At 27.7% G+C, this 24,591-nt stretch overlaps 1 long non-coding RNA gene across 1 annotated transcript in view; it reads right to left on the bottom strand.

Moving 5' to 3' along the window:
* Positions 1-24,591, bottom strand: part of LOC129617054 (uncharacterized) — a 143,808-nt gene that overhangs the window by 92,359 nt on the left and 26,858 nt on the right. The window contains exon 2 of the long non-coding RNA XR_008697673.1: positions 18,683-18,712. This is a non-coding gene — a long non-coding RNA (uncharacterized LOC129617054). The remainder of the gene's footprint in view (positions 1-18,682; positions 18,713-24,591) is intronic.

Raw genomic sequence — 24,591 nt, 5'->3', positions numbered from 1 at the left:
CAAACCAAGTTGCTAATTCCAATCACATGACCATTAGGAAAATAACTTTATCTGAAATTCGTAACGAGATCAAGAAAACCAATAACAAGAAGGCTCCAGGGTATGACCTTATCACCGCAAAAATATTAAAAGAACTACCAACTATTGCTGTTAAGAAAATGCTATTCCTGTTCAATGCGGTAATTCGCTTAAAATATTTTCCGGAAATATGGAAAGTTGCAGAAATTATGATGATTCCTAAACCAGGGAAGCCACCTACCGATCTGAAGTCCTATAGACCGATTTCACTCCTGCCAATTATATCCAAGCTGTTGGAAAAAATGCTGTTGGCTCGCATTATGCCGATTATTCAAGAAAGAAACTTAATACCAGCCCACCAGTTTGGATTTAGAACGAGTCACTCTACAATTGATCAAGTTCACAGGATTACTAATGTCATAGAAAAAGCGTTGGAAAATAAGGAAATTTGCTCAGCAGTATTCCTAGATGTGGCGCAGGCCTTTGATAAGGTGTGGCATAAAGGTTTAATATGCAAATTGAATAAGGTACTGCCGAACGAAATGTGTGTGATTCTAGAATCCTATCTTACCGGTAGAACTTTTAGAGTTAAGCACAATAACGAATATTCAGATATTAGAAACATTGAGGCTGGGGTCCCACAAGGTAGTGTGCTGGGTCCTGTGCTATACCTCCTCTTCACAAGAGACATCCCAGAAATAAGTTCAACAATGACAGCCACTTTCGCAGATGACACGGCAATCTTAGCTACGGGAAAGACAATTGAGGAATGTTCAAACAAGCTACAAGTAAACTTAAATTTAGTCAACTCTTGGATGAAAAAATGGCGTATTAAAATTAACGAATCTAAATCCGTTAACGTAAATTTTACAAACAGAACCATTAACCCTGTTAGTATCATGCTTAATGATGAGGCAGTGCCATACGCTAATGAAGCAAAGTATTTAGGAATGACCCTAGATGCTAAATTACGCTGGAAAACCCACGTAAAGAAAAAGAAGGAGGAAATAAATTTGAAACTAAGAAAATTTAACTGGTTAATCGGAAAGAAATCTGAGCTCAACTTACATAATAAGCTCTTAATATATAATCAAATTATTAAACCAATTTGGACTTATGGTATCCAACTTTGGGGATGTACTAAGAAAAGCAATTACCAAATTATACAGACAATCCAGAACAAGGTGCTTCGATGTATTGTAGATGCTCCTTGGTATGTCAGAAACTCCACTATTCACAGAGACTTAAAAATCAACACAGTTGAACAAGAAATAAGGAAATATGCAATTAACCACAACGAAAGAATAACGCAACACGAAAACATAGAAATGAGGAAAATAATTGAAGATGAAGATAGTAGTGCAACACGTCGCTTAAAAAGAAGAAGACCTTTAGATCTTGCAGCCATAATATAATTATAAAATCCGGGGTTACCGTCGTTGGACGCTCTCCCACTCTCTCTACACGTGAAAAATAAATTGCTAGATAGGTTTAATTAACTTAGTTGCGATATATTAAAAGAGAAATAAAAAAAAAAAAAAAAAAAAAAAAAAAAAAAAGAATAATACTGGAGGTAAGAGGAGAATTACCGTCATAGTTTTTCTGCTATACAAGATCGATAGAGGTACTACAATTGGAGAAATAGGGGTCCGAAAATTTTTATTTTCTAATATTAATATTATAGCTATCTGGTGGTTAAAGATTTTTCAATACCAATAAACTGTTAAAATTCAAAAACCGATTTGATGCATAACTATCAATTTGAATAGATAATTCGACAGTCTAACATTATTGTTTATAGTTTTTTATGATAAAAGAAATTGTGCCTGACTTTGCTGTACTAACATAATTTAAAACATTGCTTTTGTTTGGGACAAAATTTCTAATTTCACGACTTTGACGATTTTAATCGAAGTGATGTTGAGATACGGAAAATATTCTATTCTGAAGAATTAATGTTTTCAAGATTTAATTGAGTAATCTCCTATTTTGATCTTGCTTTAGAAGTTTTATATAAATAAACAGGCAGAGGGCAGATAGAGCGAAATTATTAGGAATATTTTTTTCAAAATTATTTTGAAAATATGCCAAAATATAAAGGTTAATTTAATTTTAAATAATTTTGAAATATTCTTAATAAATTCTATAGTCCATTTTTTAAAAATTTAAATAAACTTAAATTTTCATTTTTATTGCAGTGCAAAAAAAAATATCCTTAAAAAAATTCCCAAGCAAAGGCTCGAATTAACATTTTTAACCAAAACAATACATTCGTACATATATTTATTTTGTGTCGAGACAATTGTTTTTCGATAACAATTTCGATTATCTAAATATGAGTTTATCATTTTATTTATGAGTCATAACATTATGACCTCATTTTAATTTTATTGGCTATCAAATTATAGTTATTATATTAATAATAAAATGTACCCAGGGTTAAAAATAATAATGCCAATAATAATGTACCTAATGACATTAATATTTATGTGAAAATAAAATAGTTCCTATATATGTGGTGTATCAGAGTTGCTTATTTGTTTCATAAAATTATTATCAAATTATTTTGAATATCATTATTTTGGGCTTGATAATTTAGTAATTATTTAATTTACATACACGTGTATTTAGATTATTTGTTGACATTATAAATTTTGTTATATTATGGAATGGATTTTAATTCGCAGACACTTTATAAATGAATAACAAAACTGTTATTTATAATGGTGATTTTCAATTTAAAGTTTTGTACTTATTAGAAATTTGTATGATTTTTCTTTAAAATTAATTATACTGCAACAACCTCAACATTAGTTATAAAACTGTTAAATATTACAATTTTAATAATTCCTTGGATTACAGTAAAAAAGAGACTGGAATAACTTTAAATCATACTTGAAAGTATAACAACCATTTCAGAAGGCACAACATAAAAAATCGTAAGGTATGGGGTTGCGGTTATCATGGGATAGTGCTTTCAGATTGCCTAGTCTTGGAGTAGTTTAAGTGAGCATGCAAAAAAATCTATGGGTTTGTAAAAGAATTCAACTCCTTTGTTTTCATGTAGAATTTTTTATACAATTGTGTTAATAAAAAATCTTGCATCTATCTTAACTTAATAGCAAATATAGTTTATATCTTTCTAAAAAGCAAGCTATAAACAATATCCAATTTGGTATCCGGCACATCTTTTCAAATAAAACACAAGTATTTGATTGTGTTTTCTCTTCTAATAACTTAAAAAGAGAAAAACCCACTTGAGCTTTTATTAACAAGCTTTAATTTGATATTTCCATTCTATATAAATATTACGTGTGAACATGTGTGTTATCTGAATATAAACATGTGTCTCTACTAACATACGCAGCATGAAAACAATAATTTGTTCCAAATTACTGTACAATTAATATTTTAATATCATTAATAAGGATTATTTTTGTTTTTATTCCAATGAAAATTTTATCTTGTCACATCCATTATTCTCTTATGAGTAATTCCTCGAAATAATTTTATCAGCATCGAATAATAATAAATTCAAAGGGTTAATATTATATACATATTTGATTTAATCAATATTAATCTAGTTTAAGCACAAAAATAATAAATTAAATATTGACATGAAGTAAAGGAAAAATAAATTTTGATGTTTTTATTAATCCTAGGTCATATTTTTATTTTAAAAATTTTCGTAAATCCTTAAAAATAATATTTTGACGTACGGGACGCGTTCAAGTAGTTTCTAACTGAAATGCAGATGTGTGTAAATATGTATATGATTTTTTTTATAAAAATTAATTAATAGAAAATTTTCCTTGAATAAGTGAAAATGGTTATCAAGAAAAATTTTTTTTTCTCAATATGATTTTTGCAATAAACGATTATTGCATACTTTTAGGGAAATCAATAAAAATTTAAAGAAGTTTTTAACAAAATGTTCGAATTCGACGGCTAATTCGGTAAATTACAATAAATTATCATACTATTTTAAAGAGGGTATAATTACTGTTAGTTTTTAACATTTTGTTGGTAATTTTATAGAAACAGAAAATCTTTGCTGTTTCGAAATAACAAGGAGCCGAAAATTTTATTTTTGCGAACTTCGAAATGTGTTAAACTGGGAGTAGAACTACAATTCTGCATTTTGTAATAGGAGAAGCAAGTTGCTATTTTTCATCATTGTATATGATCCCAACCGCGAATCAATTCGATTGAAGTTCCTTGATAATTTTGCATATTTATCGAAAATCAAAACGCATATTGACAATCATTTCGTACACACATATAACTTATGTAAATTAATAAAATGTAAAATATGTGGCAAGCCATAAACTTTTTGTTTAATTTTGGTAAATTTTTAGTAAATTTTATTTTCATTTACAGTAATGCAATACTGAAGTGTTGATATCTCTTTCAAAATAATTAAACTAAAAATTTTATAATATGAGAAACCAAAAAAAAACTTTTTAATCCATTAAAAATATTTTTTCTAGTTATTTCAGTTTTCACTTTTTTAAATTAATTACGACTTTGTTACAAATTGTTTCAAGTTTCACTTTTTTTTTTCCGGCATTGATATCCGATTTTTAATAAATAATATTTCAGAAATTCTTATTGGTTAGCATGCATTTTCTAAAATTATTACTAAATTGAAAAAAAAAAATTAAATGGAAATTGCACAAAGCGTTTTTTACCTATTCTTGGTACTTTCAGTAAAATACTTGCGTTGCTTTCATTTACGCAGTAATTTTAAAATATTGCACAACTTTTGGTTCTTTGAACAAAATTTTATTATTATCGTTCTCAGTTTTATAATTGTTAAAATTAATTGTTAAAATTATTAAGTAGTATAAATTGATTTAATACTTAATATTTTATATTCATTGTTTACTATTCATTTGAATTGATGGCCGGCAATAGCTGTTTTAATTAATTTGCACTTATATTTTTGAGGTGTCAGTTTCCTATATCAAGTTTGATTCTAATTAGCAGCCCTTAATCCCTTTCAAAATTTTAATGTACGTTCTTTACGTGATTTCGAAAGGAATGAGATAAGTAATGCAAAGTATGTATAGCACCAATTGTTCATTCCCAATTCAATTTTACCATAGCATAAAAATTATGAGAAATTTCATTAAGAACATTCGGCTTTGTAAACTTATTTACTTAGCGTTTACTATTGCAAGAGATGTGAAAGGATCATAAACCGATTATCAAAGTTTGGGATATTCTTACACAATTCCCTATTTAAAAAATTAATTAAAACTTTAAATAGTTTTAAAATGATTCAGACCACTTATTTGCATAAAATACTTATGTGCATGAAATATTTTTCTCCCCAAAATATTGAATTTTTGGTGTTTTTTTTCTCTAAAATAGCATAAGATGCACATTTCTACGTAAAATGTACATAAACATTTTTAATAATATGCTGATAGAAGTCGCCACAGATATTGGTTTTTTTATATATAAAATATCATTTCACTTAAGTTATTTAAATATAAAAAAATAGATTAATATCGACATTATTAAAATTTCTTTGAAAATTAAAAAAAAAACTTTCGAATTTTTAAAACAAATACGGCAGGATATCCAGTATCCAAAATATAACTCTGTTTAATATTATTGACCCATTATAGAATTAATGATTTCAGAAAAATATTATGTTCCTTGTGCCAGATTACTGCTGTATTTAATTTTAAACCGAAATTGAACATAGTAGGGATAATTGATTTTTGGCGGTTGGGAGTTAAATCTTAATAGTTATTCAAGAATATTTAAAAACTTATTTGCACAGATAAAACAAGCAAATACAAAGCGAACATATTTGATCGAAAAAGTTGATATGGATCAAAATCGCACTGGACCTTCTCTAATTATTTTGCTATAGCTCTCGATCCCTTTGTTGAAATTGCACAAAACTTAATAGTCAAACTCTTAACATCGCAATAAAACTAGTAACAAAAATTTAGGAAATTCCATCGTTTAGTTTTTAAGTAAAGTGTTGTTAAACTTCGAACGCGATTTTCTCGATTAAGAAGTCATGGCGTATGGACCAAAATTGCACTCAGCCGACGATTTGTTAAATTGAATATATTGTGAAACTTAAAAAAAATTTTACAAATTGTGTAACATTTAAACATGGCTCTTATTCAATTTCAACAGTCTAATTCCGCGAAAAATGTTAGAAACAACTAAATATACTCGAATATAAAACCTACATTATTAATTAAAAACTTTGGTAGTTCGAGAAAATCTAAGTACCTTCATTACTTTCATTACTTCAAAACAGGCACAAATTAGCATTCAACAATTTCAACAAAACCTGACTATTTTAATGTTGCTACAAATTCTGTGCTTATACTTCATATTATACGCTTCTTTTTATATAAGTAATATGTGTATGAAAATTTTTTATTTTTCCATTTCAAATCAATTATTGGCAATATTTTACAACCACAAAGTATGATTAATAAACCTTAAATGGTTTTTGAAATTCATAAATAATGCAGTAAAAGCAACGATGCGATGCAATTATCCTTTTTACTCTTACTTAATGTCGAAAAGAGCAAGATATTATGTACATTTCTATATTCCTATATAAAATAGATAGCTACATATATGGCTATGCAGCAATAATTTTATAGACCACATTATGTACTATAACGTATTAACCGCATTATTGATGTATTGTAATCGTGCTAACTTTCACATATCTAATGCTCAATGAAAATGCATTCCGTCATGGAAGAAAAATGTAAGCTTAAATAGATCTACTGAAAAATATAGATATGTATGTACGTATATGCACTATGAAATAAGTAATTTTTGGTCACATAAAATTTTTTATGTAAAAAATTTAGTTTGGCATTTAAACTTGATTTTCTAGCCGGTGTGAAAAGAAAACTTTTTTAAAACTACTTCTAAGAAATTTAGAAAACGACATCTAGATACAATTGATCGTGTCTACTCTGTGATATCTGTGCAAATGATCATTCCAGGAGTTGCGTTTTAATTTGACAAATTTATTGATTCGCACTATTTCTATACTTATACGTACAGCTTCCAACTAAGTCAATTCTAACTAAGTCTAATTCCAACAAATCCTAACAACTTTAAAAGTCATAGGACAGCTGGCCAATTACGTTCAAATTAAATGAGTTACCATACGACCCCACTTAGCGTATTGATTATAATGCCTAATTTTTTTCGAAAAATTTTACGAAAACATTATTTTCTTATGTTGAGCAAATGATTTTTCCAAATAAATCTTCATTTTTTTTTTAACTTTTTCCTGACAAATGGTATTCCTCGTAAATGTAAAAATTGAAAATTTTAGCGGTTTGTTACGTATCGCTTACAAAATATTTTATATCTTTTTCATTTTGCTCATTTTGGAAGTATTGGTCTTATGAAATTTCTATAAAGTCGGGAATATTTTAATTGTGCAAATTAGCTGTCTAGTCAACATTTTTCTCGAACCTTATATAAATTAGCTATCCTGCTTATGGTATACAACTAGATGATTACAATAAGGTAATAACTTCAGTTATATAGGTTAATACAAACTATGGTTAATACACTTGGTGCGTTCCATTATTAGGTACTTTAATATTTTATTTGATATTTTAAAAAACACGATTATTTAAAGTTTTTTTAGTGAAGAATCCCTTTGAAAATTTAAACAATCTTCTTAACATTTCACATGTATAAAGCAATGAAATTCACTTTTTAAAGTATATAAATATTAAAACTCATATTTTATTACATTTCGTGGTATAAAATGAATTCTATAGATTAAATTGTATCACTTTGTATATACATAAATTCATTCAGATCGTTATCAAATTTGACAACATAAAAGTTTGCTGCAAAATATTATTTTATATAAACTTGGTAAAATAATAATATAGAAAAATAAAAATTTCATTTTATGTTCAACTGTTCAACACTTTTATGTTCGTACACTATAATATAGATTCAAGAGTTGCTCATTAAAGTCTTACATAAAAAAACATAAAATGTGGAAAAATTATTTTTTCTCTGGGGTCTTACGTTCCCTTAAATTTTGTAATATTTTCTTATGTACTCAAGTAAACACTTAACTAATATCAGGTGTACTCATCAAATTTAAACTGATTCATTTTTCATAACGTCATACCATTTAATATAGAATATTATGTAGGTATTTGTGAATTGTATATTTTACTGGTATACAAGGTTATTCATTTCTTGTTGCAGGTGAAAACTTCCTAAGTTTAGTTTATTAAATTTCCTTTTACTTTGGATTACAATTATTTATAATTAAATTTACTGGTGAGTAAAAATTTTATCTATTTGTTTCAGACATATTGATATAGTTTTCAGAGAATGTATAAATAGCCTATTTTTAAACCTATTCCAAAATTTATTGAAAGTTGATTCTCCAGAACCTTGTTTTTCTTGCTGATATTTTCAAAAAGGACGTTCACAAGCACTCGAATACTCCCTAAATATTCACATGTGAAAAATATAGCAGATGACACCCTTTATAAGTAAAACCACAGAGATCCCTAGTTACTTAATTGAATATAGCGAGACTTCTTCTACAAATTCAAGGCTTATTCCGCGCAGCTACGAAAAATAAAAGAATTACTATGAAGTTAATTTTGAATAAAATTTTTAGTAATTTTTACCGACCGTATTGTGTAAACAATAGGTAGGTCATGTGATGGCAACAAATTTTGCATATCGAGTTTTCGGTGGGAACGTACTTCTCCATAGTAGGGAAGTGTAAATAAACTATTTTTAGCAACCTGTCGGTCTGTCAGTCTGTCGGTCTGTCGGTCTGTGTGTGCACGCGTGTATCTCAAGTTCGGCTGAACCGATTTTGATGAAATTTTATATGTAAGTTTATTTCCACCATGGCTCGGATTGATCAACTTTTGGTTTATATCAGGCCTCGGGAACTGCACTTTTAAGCGGGCCTGTTTTACATTTTTGAACATTTTGAAGAAAGTATTCAACCGATTTACTTGAAATTTCATATATAAGTTTTGCTCGACCGTCCGCGAAAATTCGTATGTTTTGGAAGAAATCAGGCATCGGAAACTAGACGTTTACTACGGGCCAAATATACATTTTTGTGTATATAAGGAGAAATAATCAACCGATTTCATTGAAATTTAATATATGAATTCCTCGTATTAAAACAATGAACATATAAATTTTTTGGAAAGATCAGGGCTCGAAAACTGATTTGCGGGCCGATTTTACATTTTCCACCATTTCGAAGAAAATATTCAACCGATTTACTTGAAATTTCATATATGAGCTTTGCTCGATCGTTAGCAAAACCTTCTAGCTTTTGGAACAAATCAGGCATCAGCAACTGGACGTTTACTACGGGCCAAATATACATTTTTGTGTATATAAGGAGAAATAATCAACCGATTTCATTGAAATTTAATATTTGAATTCCTCGTATTAAAACAATGAACATGTAAATTTTTTGGAAAGATCAGGGCTCGAAAACTTTTCTGCGAGTCGCTTTTACATTTTTCACCATATCTACGTAACGAATTAATGGAATTTCTTGAAATTTGATATTTGAGTTCTAGTTGTTACCGAAACTAACTGGCGAGCATTTCAGGGAATTCGGGTAGCACAAAGCGAAACTCTACTAAGAGCCAAATTTACATTTCTCTAGGTATGTTAACTATAAGCTTACTAATGTCATAAAAATTGGAAATAAGTATTTAACAGACATTTTTATAATATTCTGTAACACTTTCATTTAACTAGACAATACACAATGCGGTCGGTTATGTGCTGACCCCATCAGATTTTTTTATAATGAAAAGAAAAATAGAAGGGAAAAAAATGTTTAACCTATTACAAACATTTTTTTACACATACACTGTATATATATACAAACATGTAATATATTACGGTAACGTTACACCTAAGTAATATTTTTGAGTGTGTACTCCACACATTATAAGCAACATTTTTTCAATCTTCAATTCTTTTTTTTTTTACAAAACACTTTGTCAACTCATACTTCATACACGTAATGATATTAGGAGACAATATAATTTTCATATACTTACGTACATACATATCTATATATGTCAGTTTATATACATTTTATATAATATGTTTATATGAGAGAATAATATTATAATAAAATGAAAGAAAGTAATATGTCATGAATTAAGGACATAAATCATTCTTATATGTTATGATATTGTCATCGGCATAGATTTTTCCGACAATAATAAACCGACAAAATAAACAAAAATATTATAAATATAAACAAACTGATAACATACCACAATAATAAAGATTGTTCCCAACATACAAATCAATTCCCAGGCAAAATTTCTTGGATGTATTTAATTTTCCTTTTCAATAACAGTGAATTTAAATTTACAATAAAGATTTACAAAATTTAAAATGTATAATATATATGTACAAAGTGCTTAACCAATAATCGAAATACTTTAAAAGATTAATAGCAAATTGTACTTTGATTTTAGAAAATTCATTATTTGTTTAATCTTCATGAATAAAATTTTTACTTTATTAGTTTTTAATGCCCTTATTTAATCTACATTAATTTATAATTAAAAATTGTAAATTATTTGACCCAACCTAAATTTAGCTTAAAAAATCTAACTTTAATTTATTATTAAAATTAAAGTTCGAAACAATTTCGAACTTTAATTTTAAGGCATTTCTATTTCAAATTAAGTTAACTTAATACATACGCGCACAACGAGTTAACACTGTTAAGATTATTAAAGTACGTTCAAAAAATCTAAAACAAAAATGCTATAGTAATCCTTCAGAAAATGTGCACATATTATGTGACACTCTTCATTTTTATAATTTTATAACAAAAATAGCTACTTGGAAAATAAATAAAAATGTTCGACCCTCAACTAAGTGAATAAGAATGATGTGCATAAGTCAATGGAAATGACATTCCAATCATTTATATTAGATTATAAGAAAAATAATCTAATGTTTTAAAAATAATTGTTATGATGTGGAACACATTATAATTTTCTATTACACACATCTACGTACATAAGTAATTGCTGATCAAGTACATTATACATAATGATATATATGTATAATAACAGCTCTGTCTATAACAAATTTAAAACCGGGAACAGAAATATTTTTTTCGCTGATTCTATTACCTTTTGTCATTTTGAAAAACAGTGAACTAGACAAAACTACTAACAAATTTTTAAAAATTTCTTTCACTTGGAAAGTTTGTTTCCAAATATACTTGGATTCTTAGTATAATTCCGAAAAACCTACTTTCGATTTACAAATACGTGGTTTAAATTATAATCTCTCATAACTTATTCGAAATCACTGATTCTTGCTGAAGCAGTTACACTTTATTTCAAGCGGGTTGGACTCTATCTTCCCGTTTTGGCGGGAACAAAATAGAAAGCTGGTATTTACTAATTAATTTTTGCAAAAATTTATCCAAAGAAAATTACATAAAATTCAAAATTTTAGATTCAAATAAATTTTTAAATACTGTGAAAAGAAATAACGGTGTTAATCCTAAAGCTACATACTTTCTACAAACAATGCATTAAATGTGTTTCATTAAGAGAAACAAGAGAGATCACCCATGTCTTATTATGACTAAATTTCTTTACGGCTCACTCTTAAAATTTGGTGAGTACCATTTATCAAATATTATAAACATATTTAGGACTACAATTGATTCGGATACTATTCGTTCTTCTTTTAGGTTAAAGATTTTCAATTCTTTAAAAAATTTTATAAAATTTCACTTCAATTTAAAAAAAATCGAATTCCAAATTCTTGTCTTCGAATAAATTAATATTGAACAAATAAGGAAGCATAAAATTCATCCGCAAAATTCTTTTATTTTCCGAGCACCTTTCATTATAAAATAATTGTGTAGAAAATGAAAATTAAAAGTGAGTTCAAACATAAGAAAAAAATAAAACCTGTTCAATTTTTATTTTGTTCCAAAGCTTATTAATAGGTACTGTAACATATCCTCATACAAAAAGGATTCACATTATTATGAAAATTACGAAACGGTAATAATTTTAAGAATGCTTAAAAATTTTTTATATAAAATTTCAAATTGAAAGCGACGGCTCACTACATTTCCAATTGTAATTGTATGGCAAAAACATTCAAACAACTTTTTTTATACCCTGCACTTCATGAAGAGTATATTCATGTGGTATGGACATGTATATATTATATTCTTGCTCAGCGTAAGATTCTGCGTTAATTTAAACATGTCCGTCCGTCCGCCCGTCCCATTGAACGATAACTCAAAAATAAATAAAGCAATCGACACCAAACTTTCACAAGTTATTTCTTTTGCCAACGACGGCTGTTATTGTAATTAGATCAGTTGAGACAACGGGTTCGGGTAGCTGCCATACAACCCAAAGATTGTTTTTTTAAATATTTCAAAAACTAATAAAAGTATTAATATCAAATTTTGTAAAGATTTGTCCAACTATATTCTAAATATATTTTGAAAATTTTAATGGAACCAGTGCAACCGGTTTGAGTAGTTGTCATACAACTCCAGAAGAAAATTTTAAATATTTGAAAAAATAATATTAAACCTAGATTCATGAAACTCGGCCGTCGTGTGTCCACTTATAGGTCAGACAGAATATTCGTGAAGTTTCTATTGAGTAGTTTGGCAGGTTCAAGTAATTGCCATTTAGCAATCAAAGTTATTTCTAAATATTTCAAAAACAAATTTTTAAACTCAGATTGTCAAAGTGCAGGGTATTATTCAGTCGGTTTGTACCGACTCAAACGTTTTTACTTGTTTTTAATCAAATTTGTATCGGGAAATTTAACCTTTTTTTTGGAAGATTCAAAATAAATTATACAAATGTAATTAAGTGGGTATTTTTAATTTGAAAAGGAAACCAATATTCATGTTGACGTAGAAAATTTTTATGAGTCAATTGCAATTGGTAAATAATTTTATGTAAATATTATATATTAAAAAATATTTGTAAAATGTGAAATGTAAATAAATATGAATTTGTAAAGGAATGCATACAATGTATGCATATATGTATGTATTTATTTATATCCGTACATTACGTATGCATACGAAAAACATTTTTTTTTTTTTAATATTTTTCTTTTGCAAGTAAAATTTTATTAAAAATTAAAAATTATTTCTTAAAAAAATATTTATGTACCCACACAAATCTGATAATAATAAAGAATTCTCCTTTGACAAAGCTCATTTAAAAAAAATTATTATTGTAAAAACTGATTTTCCATTTTTAAACTGAATTGAAAATAACTGAAAGGAAACTGAACCTTTCGAATTAAAGAACAAGTAAAAACGTTTCAGTCGGTATGAACAGATTGAATTATACCCTGCATCTTTCATTGTTGTATAGCAATTACTCAAACCTGTGAAACCATTCTATAGAAACTTCACGGATATGTCTGACCTATAACTGAACACACAACTACCAAGTTTCATGAATCTGACTTTATTATTTTTCCAAATATTTAAAATTATCTTTTGGAGTTGTATGGCAGGTACCCGAACCTGCCAAGCAATTCCGCTAAAACTTCAGAAATATCTTTGACCTATAATTGGACACACGACTGCCAAGTTTCATAATTCTGACTTTATTATTTTGCTGAATATAAAAAATTTGCTTTTGGAGTTGTATGGCAGCCACCCGAACCGGTACAGCTATCTGATTAAAATTTTTAGAGCATATGTAGAATATAATTGGACACATGTATACAAAATTTTATATTTGTACCTTTATTAGTTTTTGAAATAATTAAAATAAACTCTTTGAGTTGTATGGCAGCTACCCGAACCCGTTGTCCGAATTGGTCCAATAACAATAGGGTTCGTCCTTGGTGCGATCGGACGGACGGGCGGACATGTCTAAATCAACGCAGAATTTTACACTGAGCAAGAATATATATGTATGTATATGTCCATACCGCAGATGACTCCTTCAAGTAGTTACAAACTGCATACCAAAGTTAATACACCCTTCACGAAGTGCAGGGTATAAAAAACTATTTTTATTTTCATAATTGCATTTAAAATTGTAAAATTAAAAATTTTTAAAGAATTGGGTATTAACCACCTATGCTTACGTATGTATGCAAATCTATGACTCTTTGTAGAATTGAAGCAAAATGATTCAGTGTTGAATTATTAGTAAAATTTTTTTCATTCCTATATACATAAGTGGGAGTCAGATAGCTTTCCTTCCTACATGTGTGATGTTCAATATGTTTTCTATTTATGCCACTTATTTTGAGCAGAAGCAATTAAAATAAAGTTGGGTTAAACCTATGGATTGTATTGTAGCACTTTTCCCTTTAACAAGTGAAGATACTACTTTCAAAAACAATCTATGTATACCTGTTACACTATTAAATTACGATAATTCAATGAACAATTTGCAGTCTTTGAAATAAAGTGAAAAAAAGATTGAATTTTAATTTCATGGAATTTATCGTTCGCTCTCTGCCTTTATAGAAATTTGAAAAAACTTAGGGTTTTGTAAATATAAGGTGCCAAAAATTCAAATTTTACAAATTTCGTGAAACGATAACTTGAGAGGGGGTGGAGATAGAAGTTTTTAAAATTCATGTATTGTATCCCTTTCCTAAAATTTCCTAAAAAGCTTCCTCCAGATACTTATACGTTTCTAATGAGTTTAAGTTACTTTTTCGGAGTAATACCTTGGAACGACGTGTTAACCAAGACTCCACCGAAACAGTCCTTTTTCATCACTGGAAAAAAATGATACATAATCTCTGCTACTCTATATAATCTACAATAACTGATCAGTTTCTTAGCTCAGTTTTCTTAAACCTACAATGCCCAGTAAAGAAGTACATGACCATTCTAACATGTTTTCTGCTCATTCTGATGATTGTTTTTCAATTAATTATTTCTCCTCCTCCTATTCAACATGAATATGTTTACTTTTTATTTCAGTACAGGAAAAATGTTATGCTCTTTCGACAAAATTACATAAGTATGTATATTTACATATTTCTTTTCATTATTTGTTTACTCAATTCTTGAGGGCATCACAAATACTTTGTACAATAATTTTGAAAAATATAAAATTTTTAAAAATTATATTAATTTAATATTTTTAACATGTATAAAAAATTATTCTAATGTAAATAAATTGCATAATAATGAATGATTGCATATATATGTGATCAGGCGCGGCTCTGATGTATTCGTCGCCCTAAGCGGTTCCCAAAAATTGCGCCCCCCCTTCAACCGTTTCAACTATTTTACTAATGTGAACAAAATTTAATAGCCATTCCACATTGTGCATCATAAAGCACTTTCTTGTAACCTTATTATGCTGAATTATAGAATTAAAGTCTGGAACTAAACTTTCAATTTTTTGTTTTATAAATTCAAAATCAAGGTAATTTATTTAACTGTATGTTTTTCTATGAAGTTATGATCAGATTTATATCAATCACTTGATTTTAACAACCAAAAAATTTACTTTTCGACGTAAGTGAAACTTATTGTAAAATGTTCTATGAAAATTATATCAAATAAACTTTTTCAAAGCTTATTTGAATAGGAAAAAAAAGTAAAAATTTATTTACTTATATACTTAAATTAGATTGTACATAGCGAAATTTTATTCGTAATTTTAAATTTACGAATAAAATTTGGCTTTTTATTTCACAAATCGCCTGAGAAATGAAGCAGCGTATAAAAAAAGTTTCGACTTGCATTCAAAAATTTAAGGAAAATCAAAGTTTCGTTCTAAAATTTATGACTTGAAAACTAAGCTTTTTATGAACATTGGTACAAGCTTTTATACTGTTCGTTAAATTTTTTAGACTTTATTAAAATAAATGCATTTGCTGGTATTTATAGGCTTGTGGTTTTGAAATTTCAGAATGTCGTTTTGCTAAACTGTTTTAATTTTGGAGATTTATTCTTATTTTTTGGATAACTTACACTACATCAATTCAGCATAAAAATTCTTAACATTCACTTGATTATTAAACAACATTTTTTCAATTCAATATAAGTAGTAGATTTTATCAATTAAAATTTAATTCTGTGATTGATAACAGTTTTTTCAAAAACGAAAGCAGAACATAGTAGTAGAAATTCATAACGATCATGTAATTTTGAAATTCATTCAAAATTTTTTGTTGTTAGACAAAAAGAAAATATTGGTATACACAATCTCAATATCAAGCTATGCATTCCATTATTTAAGAATATTGCTCTCATTCTCTTTTTCTAATTTCTTTCTATTCTCATTCTTAATTTTTATACCCTGCACTTCGTGAAGGGTATATTAACTTTGGTATGGAGTTTGTAACTACTTGAAGGAGTCATCTGCGGTATGGACATAATATATATATTCTTGCTCAGCGTAAAATTCTGCGTCGATTTAGACATGTCCGTCTGTCCGTCCGTCCGTCCGTCCGTCCGTCCGTCCGTCCGTTCGCACGATAACTCAAAAACGAATAATGCAATCGACACCAAACTTTCACAAGTTTTTTCTTTTGTGCCGAGGACGAGCCCTATTGTTATTGGACTAATTCGGACAACGGGTTCGGGTAGCTGCCATACAACTCAAAGAGTTTATTTTAAATATTTCAAAAACTAATAAAGCTATAAATATAAAACTTTATATACATGTGTCCAATTATATTCTACATATGCTCTAAAAATTATAATGGGATAGCTGCACCGGTTCGAGTGGCTGCCATACAACTCCAACAGCAAATTTTTTATATTCGGCAAAATAATAAAGTCAGATTCATGAAACTTGGCAGTCATGTGTCCAATTATAGGTCAAATATACTTCTGAAGTTTTAGAGGAATTGCTTTACAGGTTCGGGTACCTGCCATACAACTCCAGAAGCTAATTTTAAATATTTGGAAAAATAATAAAGTCAGATTCATGAAACTTGGCAGTTGGATGTCCGATTATAGATCAGATATATTTGTGAAGTTTTAGAGGAATTGCTTGACAGATTCGGGTACCTGCCATAGAACTCCAGAAGCTAATTTTAAATATTTGGAAAAATAATAAAGTCAGATTGATGAAACTTGGCAGTTGTGTGTCCAATTATAGGTCAGACATATTTCTAAAGTTTTAATGGGATTGCTTGACAGGTTCGAGTAGCTCCCATACAAGTCTTAAAGCTTATTCTTAATATTTGGAAAAATAATAAAGTCAGATCCATGAAACTTGGCAGTTGTGTGTCCGATTATAGATCATATATATTTGTGAAGTTTTAGTGAAATTGCTTGACAGGTTTGGGGACTTGCCAAACAACTCCAAAAGCATATTTTAAATATTTGGAAAAATAATAAAGTCAGATTCATGATACTTGGCAGTTGTGTGTCCGATTGTAGATCAGATATATTTGTGAAGTTTTGATAGAATTGTTTGACAGATTCAGGTACTTGCCATACAACTCCAAAAGCTAATTTTAAATATTTGGAAAAATTATAAAGTCAGATTCATGAAACTTGGCAGTCGGATGTCCAATTATAGGTCAGACATATCCGTGAAGTTTCTATAGAATGACTTCACAGGTTCGAGTAATTGCTACACAATAACGAAAGGTGCAGGGTATTATTCAATCGGTTTATACCGACTGAAACGTTTTTACTTGTTGTTTTTTTTTTTTGTTCTTGTTGTTTACTAATGCAATAGTATACAGAAAAGTAATACATTATAATAATGTGTTTGTTTGTTTGGTGAGTGGGCGCCAACTAAGCAAAAATAAAATTTTGCATGTATGAAACAATTTAAATATAATGTGTACGAACGAGTGTAGCCAGGGAGATAACTAAGCATAATAAAAACCTTGGTTTGTGATATAATTATATGCGTACGAGCGAGTGTTGATAGGGAGCAATCTCAGCAAAATAAAAATTTTGCTTTATGAGATAATTATATGTGTACGCATGAATGTTGATCTTATACATATTAGGCAATATAAATTATGTGTACATGTGTATTTTTGAATATTTTTATTTGTTGCGTACATTGCTTCTATATATGTATGTATATTATATGAGACGATTTCACTTGTATATATGAACGATTGAATGTATACAGCTGTGTGAAATAATATTCTGTGTTTATAGGCATATACAAATTCATTCTATAATGTATATAAAAGTAATAATATTAATAATTGTAATCTGATGATTCATATCATTCAAAAAAATATGTTCTGCATTCGTATAAAAAATAAGAATGAAAGAGTAGTGTAGAGTAAAGAAATGTGTGAGTAATTTTAATTCTATGAACATTTTTTGTTATATGGTGCAAATAGAAAATATGTGTAGGAACAAAATATTATGTTTGCATGTAGGTAGATTTTATTAAGTTAATTTCGCTATAAATTGATGTATAAAAAAAAATTTGGAATCCTTTTTTTGGGTGAAATTTTTTTTTTTTTAAATTTAGGGGTTTTTTAAGTTTTCAATGGCGCCCCTATTTTTTATCGCCCATTGCAAATGCATACTTTGCATGTATGATAAATCCGGGGCTGTATGTGATGAAAATAATGCAAACATTTATGATTGCACGTAATGTAATTACTTTTAATTTTAAAATCCAATATAGCGGTTACGTACCTTTACACAAATGTAATATTGTTGATAAATCTGAAATCAAATAAGAAAATAAAATTATTTTGTAAATTTTAAAATTTGAATCATTTTAAATTTGGAAATTACTTTACCACACATACAAGTAATAAAACTTTTCTAAACTAGAAAAAACAATATTCTAAACACTCAAGTACATTTTAATTTAAAAGATTTACAGAATAATGGAAAAAAATGTATGTGAATTCCTCATAAAAAAAAACATAATCAAGCCACTTCTAAAGTTGCGGCTTTTCTTTAAGTGAAAATAATTTTTTGTAAAAAGCATTCTGTTACCCAATTATATCAATTATTTATCATTAATATCTGCACATGTTATGGAAATACATATATCAAAATATTGCATACATTTAGGATGAAAAAAAAAATTGAAAGAGCGTTAATATAATGAAGTGAGTTGAAATAAATAATTATATTCTTTAGTGGCATGGCATTTACGGCTAGCTTTATGCTTTTATAGAAATTTTGAAAAACTGACAGTTTCGGAAATATAAGACGCCGAATTTTGAGAGCTGATAATTTAGAAGAATGTGGAAATTTTTTTTTCTTTTAACGTAATAAACTATTTATTAATTCATAAGAACTGCTATAACTTCAGACCTCTATAACATGCTTATTTAATATATTTAAATCACAACTTTATTATTTCAACATTCAAATATGCTATGTATGTCACGGTAGAAAAAGCATGTCACTATAAATTTTTGGAATTCCCTGTATTTGTAGAATTATAAAATATATTTGCTGTTTCAACACAATAAAAAGTCAAGAAATGGCGTGTATTTATGGCTTTAACTTTTAACGTCAGGGGGATAATAAAATTTTCTCCTAGAAAAATACATTTCTAATACATTTCCGTGCATGAAATGTCTATTTTGAAGGTTATAGCAGTTTTCTAAATAAACACACGAACAGAGGAACGAATGGATTAATGGACGGACTGGCGGATATAATGCAGCTAACAAGCGCTTTTTTTAATTTAATTTTTAACAGTACAAAAAACTTGTCCGTGTTTCCACAAACTGACATATTTTCATATTGGTTTATTACGTAATATAACAACATTAAACGTATACTCTTTGTGCCTATATAAATTATAACTATTTATACATATATACAAATATACTTAAGCGTTATATCTACACATCACCTCAACATTTTGGTTATCTCATATTATGTAGATACGTACGTATATATACGAGTATATTTGGTTTTGACTAGTCCTTTTTTGTTAAGAATTAATCATTTCCTCCCATAAAAATAATAACAATGATTAATTTTTTTGCTTAGTGCTGTAAAATATAAAATGAAGCAATTGTTGTTTACCTAAACGTTTGCATAGAACAATGGCGTAAGACGAATGATGATAAATAAGCTTCATCGTTAATAAATCTCTTAAAAAATCACATATGTTATGTAACAAAATTTTGTCACTAAATAAACATTTACTCTGTTGATGTTGTTAGTGTGCCGTTTATTGAAAAAAATAAAATAATTAGGACACATACGCATATGAGACGAACATAATAAAGAAAAGGACATTGAAAAACCTTCAATTTTCATGTTTTATGTTCTTTTTAGCAACTTTCCAAAAAAAATTTAAAAAAAGGTGCTTATTAGTTTTACTTCGTCCGACGTTCCGTTCGTTTGTCCGTGAACGCTTTTACAAAACTTCTACACCCTTGAATACACAAAGCTAAAATTTAATTTGAAGATAGATTGAAATAGAAAAAATTTTTATCGATCTCCCCCTTCTAAGAGTTATAGCCCCTCAAAATTCTAAAAATGCGATCATTACTAAAATGATTGTAGCAAAACCAGAAATATTTTTGAAATTATGTAAACGCGAAAAGTAATGTCTGGCTTCTTCTACCGCTTCATACCATACTTGAACTTTTTGAAAAAAGCAAATTTACAGATATCTAAAATTCGCCTTTTTTCTAAATTCTTGATATCATTTTTCTTCCAGAACTCAGATTGTAGGAGTGTGAAATTTTAGCAACTCTTAGAAACTAATAAATAGTTCACATCGTTAGAGGAAAATTTTTTAATCTCTCAAGTTATCGCCTCTCCAAATTTCTAAAATTTGAATTTTCAGCACCTTATATTTCCGATACTGCAATCTCTAGCAAATTTCTATAAATGCAGGATGTTAACAGTAAATGTCATTAAAAAATATAATTATTTTTCTTAACTCACGCAATTAGCCTTTAAAATCGAGCGTTATGTTAACCCCTTTTTAATTTTTTTTTATTTTGTTTTATATCAAAGAATGCATACAATATTCATCCTAAAAGTATGCAATTTTTAAAATATATTCGTGTATGAATGAAAGTAATTTTAGTAATGTATTATATAGCTAATTTGTTTTTAAAAGCAGTATTTTCTCTTGGAAAAGTGCTACATTATAAACAATTGGTTTGATTCAAATTTATTCTAAAATATTATATTGTTAAGGCTAAGAAAATCATTTATAATTTTTACAGTTTTTATTTAAAATGGCAATATCTGCAAATATACTTTTACAAAGTTTCAGTAAAGTATATTGGAAAAGAATGAAAACTACTTACCTAGATTCCTTAATAATGTATTACGGACCTTATAATATAACAGTTAACAGTATAACAGTTACGAAAGATGTCACCTTACAATTACGGTTAAAAAACTTGCTGTTTTAGTTGTGTCTCTTAGACTTAATGTAGTGGATAATTAATAATTTTTTTAATACGTATGCGCATTTTACTTGTGCTAGAAAAATATATACAACGTAAAGTATTTTTGGTGATTGTATTCTAATTTAGTACAAAGGTGGTGTGATGCGTTTGTTATTTACTGAATAAACTGTTAAGTAAGTAAATCGAAAATGTAGAGATGTTCTAAATTATGATCAAATATGCTGTTCATGCTATTATTTCAAATCATTGAAGTTTTAACAAACGCAAATTGCATTATTAAAACACTTGGATCAACCAACTGTTATAATAATTTTGGAGGCCGTTGATAAGAACAACGTTTTGTCAATGTATCACAAAGTAAGATTGATACTGATAATTAGTGATTTTATAAACAGTATTAAAAATATTCTAAAACTGAACAATGTCAAACATGAATAATATTAGATTTAAAGAACGTCAATGCTAAGTTAGCGTGAATGCTAACGTTAAGCTTGAACCGTGTATTTAGCACGAACATAACTCCTACAAATCTTTAAATGAACAATATGGTGCAATGTCAGCCACTTTATTTACAGATTCTGTGGTAGAGACTAGTCGTTAGTGTCATTAAATGAATTTCCTTTTGGATAATTTTAAATTTTAAATCAAATTTAATCAAAAAAATTCAATTCACAGATCAAAAAGAAAACAAAATTTCAAATTATATTAAAATTGGTTCCAAAATTTAATCAAATTTAAAATTATGTGTTGCTTTACCTTAAAACAAATAAATTTGACCAATACGAGTAATCACAATGAAACAATTTTTGAATGCATTGAATAGATTCTACACTAGGAATTTTTTCTAAATATTTTTCGTATTAGAGAAAAATACTTTAAAATGGGAATGTGTTAGATTTGTCGAGAAATTCCTGCATGATTTCAATACTAAAAACATGATTTAAATCGTCCTATCAATTACAATCTATTATAAACAAAATATATTTTAAGTGTTTTAAATTTTTCCACATTTATATTAAATAAAATATTTGTTAGTAGGTCAAGATAAAACATTAGTTGGGCACATTCAGTCGGGAGAAAATTTTAAAATTACTTTTTTGCTAACTAAAGAAAATACGAGTATCTACAGTATATACAGGAATTCGAAGGAATGAAACCTGATTTAATTAAATTCATTTTTTACGAAAATGTTCTTTTATTTTTGCCTTCCATAAAACTACAAATTCTGAACATTTTTTTTCATTACTCCTTTAAAGCAGTTCAGTTTTTCCTCTAACCAAATTAAACATTGTTGCAAATGTAGAGATTGCTGATAAATTTTTATAAAAAAAAAAATTTCTATAAAAACGTTTAAATAACTTTTAATAATAAAAACTAGGAAATAGGAAATTTTTTTTTCCACAAAATTTAATTTAAAAAAAATCTCATTTTAAGAGAAGAACCGAAGACCCTACAAAATAGATAATGTGCATATTTTTGTTTTTTATAATTTTTTCACTATAATCTTTTTCCTATATATTTTCGCAATTCATTTTATTACAACGCTAAAAAAATATTTTTTTTTTAATATTAATCTTTCAACAATCAAAATGATATCCCGGCATGAATTTTAACTTAATATAAAAATTTTTAGTAGGTAAATTTTAAAATAAAGAGATTACATTGAACTTTTGCTTTATCATCTAGCTTTATCTTCTATCTATACACTGTAGCATTCAACAATATCATTGCTATAAGTAAGAAATTTGATTAAAAATGCCTCTATCACCTATTAAATCGCCTCATCTTCGTTGCCTCTTTGATCATCAGCATTACCATTAAGAAAAAAAAAAATTAATAAGAAAAATAAGGAATTAAATTAAGTACACAAAAAGATAACGAAAGTCACAAAAACAAAATTAGAATACCATTTTTTTTTCCTTAACATTATAATTCCGTTATATCCAAGCGATTTATAATATTTTACAATTTCCTCAACTCCTATATAAGTTTATATTAATACCTATATAATATACTAAGTAATGTGTTTAAAGTCTTTTAATTTGATAGCACAATGAGAGGAGAAAAACAAAAACTTACTTAACTTACTTATCCTTAAAGTACTATGTAAGTTCAGAAACACACGTACATACACATTGTCATATATATTTTCTTGTGGACCAATGTACGGGTACATTAAGGAATAAGATTGCCATGTTGTAATATTTTTTTTTTGACTTTTCAGTCTTTCCTTGTTTTTCTTCGGCACATACGTCGTATGTATAAAGTACATACATACTCGTATAAGTACATACATACATTTATCTAGTACAGAACTTGGTTGTTCACTTATCCACTTGATTGAGCTGAAATTTTACACATTCAAGGACAACTTATCATTTAATAATAAGATACGATCCAGGTAAAGCAGTTTGCTTTTTTGTAATTTAAAGAAATTTTTAATTTATCGTCAAACATAAACGTTTGCTTGTTCTTCGTGCTTGAGTTCTTGGTTCATCCGGAGAAGCAATGGTGTAATTTTTGCAGTGTCTTTTATTGACATTTTTAGTATGCAATTAGTTTGCTATAAAAAAACATGGAGTCCTGCTTCATATTTATTTGTAAATCCTACTAACTAACCGATAACCGTTTTGCCACTGTTGATTTAGGCGAATTTGAAATTTATTGATTTTGAGTAGAGGTAGAGTTAAATAAGTATTCCTGAAAAGCATATTTTGATAATTTCTTAAATTATGCAATCGAACGTAGAAAATAAAAAAACGCACTAACAAAAGAACTGGATAAATAATACTATTGCAAAGCTTTGGGCAAAGAGTATAAAATTCCGCATTTATAAATATAAACCTATAATAGGTATGGATTAATTATTACAAGCGTACTTTATATATTATCTTTTGTTCTTTAAATTTAACATTGTATACCTTCAATACATTTACAAAATTTCTATTATCAACTCAGTCATATTTGTTCAACTCACATGTTTTCCTAGATTGCATTTTCTTAATATTAACTTTGTATCAATTTCCTAATATCGTCTTTAGAATAATTTTCAGATATTGGTAACCCTAGATATGTACATATATCCTATGTATATCTTATGTACATTTTCTATTCGTTACTTAATTGTAATTCTTTAGAGAAAGTGGCACAGCATAATTTCAATTTTTACTTTTTGCTTTTGTTTTAAAAATCTCAACAGAA

The sequence above is a fragment of the Condylostylus longicornis genome, unplaced genomic scaffold (genome assembly GCF_029603195.1).
Source record: "Condylostylus longicornis isolate FDR11 unplaced genomic scaffold, ASM2960319v2 ptg000001l, whole genome shotgun sequence".
Lineage (NCBI taxonomy): Eukaryota > Metazoa > Arthropoda > Insecta > Diptera > Dolichopodidae > Condylostylus > Condylostylus longicornis.
This window is presented reverse-complemented; position numbering and strand designations above follow the sequence as displayed.